The sequence below is a fragment of the Athene noctua genome, chromosome 1, assembly GCF_965140245.1.
Source record: "Athene noctua chromosome 1, bAthNoc1.hap1.1, whole genome shotgun sequence".
Classification (NCBI taxonomy): Eukaryota; Metazoa; Chordata; class Aves; order Strigiformes; family Strigidae; genus Athene; species Athene noctua.
The window spans coordinates 76940833-76946847 of NC_134037.1; positions in this window are offsets into that span (position 1 = coordinate 76940833).

The window sequence follows — 6015 nt, forward strand, 5'->3', positions numbered from 1 at the left end:
GGAAGTTGTGTGTGTTGGCGCACAAAGTTTTATTGACTTGCACTGGAGTCAGTCCGCATCAAACAAACAAGGCAGGTAGATTAAGTTAATCATTCTCCCATGCTGTGACCCCCTTTGCTGTGGTGTGTCCATTCAAACAACCTTGAATTGGATGGATTACCAAATCAGGCTCAGTCATTTGTACTAGATGCTGGGAAATGTGAAGGCACTCTCTTGTTTTGTAGGGCATTTTTTGGCTCTCAAATGGTTAGGTCTCTCTTTGTTAGAGAATAGACAGCAATAACGTTTCTGGAAAGCATGGGAAATCATGTGTCCAAGTAGAATGTTAGTTTCTCCTGATACTAGAGTCCAATGGTAATTCCAGCCAGGCATACCTGTATTGACCTAGATGGATGAACTTTCATTCAATCTCAGGGTAAGCATGATTATCAGATCCAGATAATATTAACTCTATAAAAGAGTTTAATTTTAATTTTTTATTAAATAATTCCTTCTCTCCTATGTTTTTTTGACCTAGGCTTTTCTTTGTTTCTTCTATTTGAGAGTAAAACTTTGAGTTCATTTTAGTTCAATAGCATTATGTTTAAGACCGATAGATAGCTATTTCATGTTCTTCCTTACCAGATGTTTAACCTCACTCTGCATGAATAAACTTATCCAGTGAGGGTGTCAGACTTTGCTCATCCATGTGTTACCCTGATTTCAACATCAGCTCACTCTGCATTTCCCAAGTGGCCTTTGCCTTGGAAAAGTTGCGCTGCAGCACCATTTCATGTCTTCTCTTGCATGTTAGGTCACTGATGTTGCTTCAAAACAACTTGTTGAATACAACTTGTTGAATCAGATGTGCTAGTGACTCACCAGAGGCGGAGGGGGCTGAATATTGGATGAGGAAAACAGGCTTAGATGGGTGCTGCTGTGTCATGCAGTTCAGTCTTCCGCAATTGAAGCAAAAGAGTTTATTTTTTAGAAGAAACTCATGATTCTATAAACTCTTTGTGTCTATCCACTTCCTTGATGTCCTCCTTACTTTAAGTAGAAATTACATTCTACTGAGGGCTTGGGTTAAAGCTAGGGGTGCAAAAGTAAATACATGAGAGGCATTCTAGTATGGGAAACATTAGCTTTTATTTTACTGATTATTTGAAAAATCTAGAGTTGATTCTGCTTGCAGTCCTGTGCTTTTTTCCCTTGTAGGGTGCTGTAATACCATGTTATCTGGTTGTCTTCGGTGCTTGAAGCTGTTTTAATGCAACTTGTGAATAACAGTAGAGTGCAGGATATCTGTAGAGGCTTGGGAGACCGCTCACACTAGGCCAGGGAAACAAAACAGATGGACCCAAGAGAGTAGCTGATGGGACCTGGACTCAGCTCAAGGAAACACTTGAAGGGTGACAGATAGGAGGGGTTGGACACTGTGCAATTACATGTGGAATCAGGCTTATTGGGTTTTAGGAACAATTACTCATTAAGAAAGAAGGATAAAATGAAGGAGCAGAATACAAGGTAGGCTTCACTAGCAAGCAGGCTTTTGAGACCTAATCAAGTCTGATTTAGCCCAACATGGTTTTAATAGTCTTAAACACATTTTCAATTCTTACTCCAGATCCTGGTTTCCCTGTCTCCTGCTCCACACCTCCTGATTCCCTGGCCACTGCCTTGTCCCCAGTCACAGCCACTGTTCTGCTCACCAATCCCCGTGCTTCCTTCCCGTCAGATATTATCAGGCAGTGGTTTTTTCCTTACTTAAATATAAAATTTGTTTTCTGCACAGCCCTTCCCTCCCCAGCACCTCTGGCACATTCCCCATCCTTCTGTATCCCCCATTTCCACTGAGGTATTTGCACGGTTACTGTGTTATGGTACTTATCTGGTGGTTAAAGTGTAAGAGAAAACCTGCATATGTGGATTACATGTGTCAGTTTCTCCTGCACAGGAGAGGTTTGAAAAGCTGAGTTTTAACTGAGTTTGTAAAACTCTTTGATAAACATGATGTTTTAAAGATTTTGATCAGATCTGCTTTTCCTACAGGTTTTCAAAACCAAAGGGGCTAATTGTAGCAGCCAAAGGTGTGTTAACATGTGTCTGAGATAGTTTGGAAACATCTGCATGCATCCTGTAAGCAAGCACTCTTTTGCAAGATTTTTTCATGTTAAAGGTCCGTGTATACTCCTTCAGGCCTATAGCAGTTGCCACTTTTAGACTTCTCTCAATCTCATTGCCTTGAACCTGGTTAAAATGCACCTACTTCTGTGTGATTTATTTATGAGGAAAGGAAAGAAAACCTGTATTGCCATTTTTTTTCAAAGATGACAATGCAGATTTGGGGAAATACTATTCACCTCTGTCTGAACTGGAAAACTGGTCTTGGGATACTGTCAGCAATTGATCCAGGTACAAAAATGCTCATTCTGTAAGTTTTTCACAAGACAATGTCAAAACAGGAGAAGTCTCTTTCATCTACCAGATTGGCGCTCCTCACTGCTATCTTGTGGCAAGGATACGATGACTCAAGGCCTCATGTTTGAAAGGATCTCTTGTAAACTCTTGATTTAACTGTCTCCTCTTGTGCCTTTCCTCCTTTCCTCTTTTCCCTCATAGATCCACAGCATCTAAATCTTTCCCCAGTTCTGGTCTTGTGGTGTTTGTTCTCATTTATTTGACCACTGTGAGGCCTACCATAGGTGGAAGTTTATCAGATCTTATTTCAGAGTCAGGGTACATTAGTTAGCACAGTGGTTAAAATATAAACAACAGTAGGAGGCTTTTTAAATAGAAGTTGACCCTTGAAATTGGGTTTACTGTAAGCTCAGAAAGATCCCCTACAAAAGAAATTGCAAACAATGTCAGAATACAGGTCACACCTTATTTTATAAATTCACATAAACATAATTTCCCTAAATTTCAGAATCAGAGAAAGTCAGAAAACGGTCTCTTAGATAACAGTTATTTGCTAAGAGAAAGGACCAACAGCAAAATTCAGTTGCTTGGAGGGGAAAATCTCAAAAGGCAGCTCTAAGAAAGGGCACAGCTGCAAGACTGTGGTGAGCGTGAACTAAAGGAGCTCATGTAAGAGTTCCAAGGGATAATGCTATGGCATAGATCCACATATAGCTGGGAAATAAGGAAGTTATTTTTACTTTCTTTTCAATAACAACCAGAACAAGTGATAAAAATGAGACTTATAAAGCCCTGATTCACAGTTGGAGGGAACTTTGGCCAGCGACCCCAGAGGGATATAACATAAATGGCTTCTAATGGCAGGAGCTGCTGCAGGTAAGATGGAATGGGGCTCAGGAACGAAAAAGATAAACCAAGTTAAAAATAAATTCTGTCCTTGTTTTACGTATGAAGGTACACAGAGGGTAGAAGACCTGGTGGATAAGATCATCTCTGCAATTTCTGGCTATAGACACTAATGTATCCAAGGACAGGAAAGTGATGGTGGCAGTAAGGAGACACAGAGCATGTTTTTCCAGTAGTGAAAGTATTAGTTTTTGAGATGTTAATTTGTTCTGGCTGCTGTCAAATATAAGAAACGAGCAGGACGGTCAAACAGACTTTAGAGAACCAGAGAGGTTCTCTGGAAGTAAACAGAGTGTCATCTTTATATCAGAAAGATCTAAAGAATTAACTACTGGGGTTTCTGTGTTACTGAAAAAATATCTTGAAGAACAGGGATGCTGCAATTGCCTTTAACGGACGTGAAAAGCATTAATGCATAGAGAATCTGACAGCAGTCTTTACTGGAGGTGATTAAGAGAAAACACAGTCTTTTCCCCACCTTAAAATTAAGCAGCTGAAGAGTGAATTCAGTTGTAAATACTTGAAAATAGAGCCCAGTTCAGCAGTCGTGGCATTTAGCACGCAGCCTGCTGTCACCCTTTACATGTGGGGCTGCAAAACAGAAGTGGAGAAGCAGTGTATAATAGAGCCTGAAATTCAACCTGTATGTCTATTTTTCTTTTAAATCCTGTTTTCTTCTTGGCAGAGTCTATAAGAAAACGAGTATCTGCTTGTATTCAGGCTCCTCAAAGACTGGTGGCCGTTAGGTCATGGCTACACTTTTTTGCATTTAGCAGGCAAGTAGTTCCTGTCTCTGCTGCCACATATCACAGGACTCAGCTGTGACTGCAGTTCTGGAGCCCATGCAGAAGGAGGGTTGTTGAACTCCGACCAGTCCTTCCTCTCGCACATAATGGTGCAGTTTAACCCTTTGACCGTTCTGTTCAAAGTGTTTTGAGTTATTGGGGAGTCCTTGGATGAGGGTCAGGGCTATTTGGTATCAGAATGTGGAAGAGAAAATGAAGAAAAGAAGCATAACCACTATTCCACTTCTGGTTAGAAAAGCAGAGGAGAGAATGTGTGGGGAGAGATTTTGCATTTTATCCGACAATTGCCCAAGTGCCTGCAAAGACCCCAGCAAATGTCTGCTAATTGTAAGGTGCTATTCTGGTATTTTTCCACACACTTATACAGTAATATATACAACATATATAATGATCCCTGTAGCAGCGTGTTGTTTACTGGTGGTTCCAGCTAGTGATGAAACTGGCTGTCTAGAAATGTCACTAAAATAGGATGAATATTTATAGCTCTTTGTTTCTATGACAGTCTCAGAAAAGAAGGACAAGCCACCTCCATTTTCCACACAATGTGTGTATTGAAATTGCCAGTGCAGTTTCTACTCGTCACTTATGTGTAAGTTTATTTCCATGCTTGTTCTTGACTCATTAACTTGAGTGAAGGAAGGATGTTCTAACCAGTTTAATCTTACTGAAATGAAATGTTAAAAGGGCAAAGGCAGCAAATGATTTTGTGATATTCCATTCTAGGCTGTGTGGAATGGAATCAGTTCAAGCCATGTGAGTCAATGAGTTTTTCAACAATATGTCAGTGAGGTGAGAATATCACCTTCAGATTTAGTTTAATATTTTGTCAGACTGTATGTATGTGCATGTGTCAGTGTGTGTGTTTATGTGTGTGAGTTTAACATACAATAACATCATCTTTGTTTATGAGCAGTTTATAAAAGTACTGATGATGGTTCCAGTTTAATAGATGTTCTATAAAAATCCTTCATTCTTTAATCATTTTTATGTCCCTAGCAATAATCAGCGGCCGAGCCTAATAAAGCAAGCACCAGTGCCATGACATCCAGCTTCACTTGTCCAGTCCTCTGAGATGTCCTTGCCTCTTCTGGAAATAAACTGAAAGAACAGTTTATTTTAATTCCCGAACTCTATGTCAGGACTGAACTATTGATGTCACAAGTGAGAGCAGGATTTCTGTGCATGTGCCTCACAAATGTCTTAACCGTACCATATGCCATCCAACTCAATGCTTTGCCTGCTGGAGTGAATAGTTGGTTTTTTACATGCAAGTATCTAACCTAGGAAGGTTAGATGATTGCACAGCACAGCACAAATCTCTGCCTGGGTGGTGAAAGGGGGGGGCATTAACCTCAAGAGGAAGCAACCCCAACAGGCATTCATCCAGCTCCTCGCAGCACAGGCACAGCCTAGTCTTTTCTTACCCAAGGCAGCAGCTGGGTTTGGCTTCTACTTTCTTATTCCTGGAGCAGCAACAGAAAGGGGAGGAGACGCCAGTGATAGGTACAGAAGCAGGCCTGAATTGGGATAAAGTTTCTTGCAGTGGGAAGACCTTGTACACAGAGATAGGCTAGCTGCTTACATGTACAGAGGAGAAAAGCAGGTGTCTGAACAAAGAGGCAGCCACTTTCATGAGTTGGAGCACATCTCAAAAGAGAGGGATGAAGTAGGAAGCTTACAGCTGCTGCCACATGTAACATGGTTGACTTACCCAGGCACAAAACAGACACACTGACAGACAATAATAATTGGTTGACTTGGCTATTGCATTGCAATAACTACTTATGCTTAGCCAGTAATGATATTTATTTAAGATTCTTATGAATTATTACACTTTAAAATTTTTTGGAATGCTGTTTCTGCACAGGGACTGCTTTCCCAAAAAGCCAGCCTGCATTCAGAT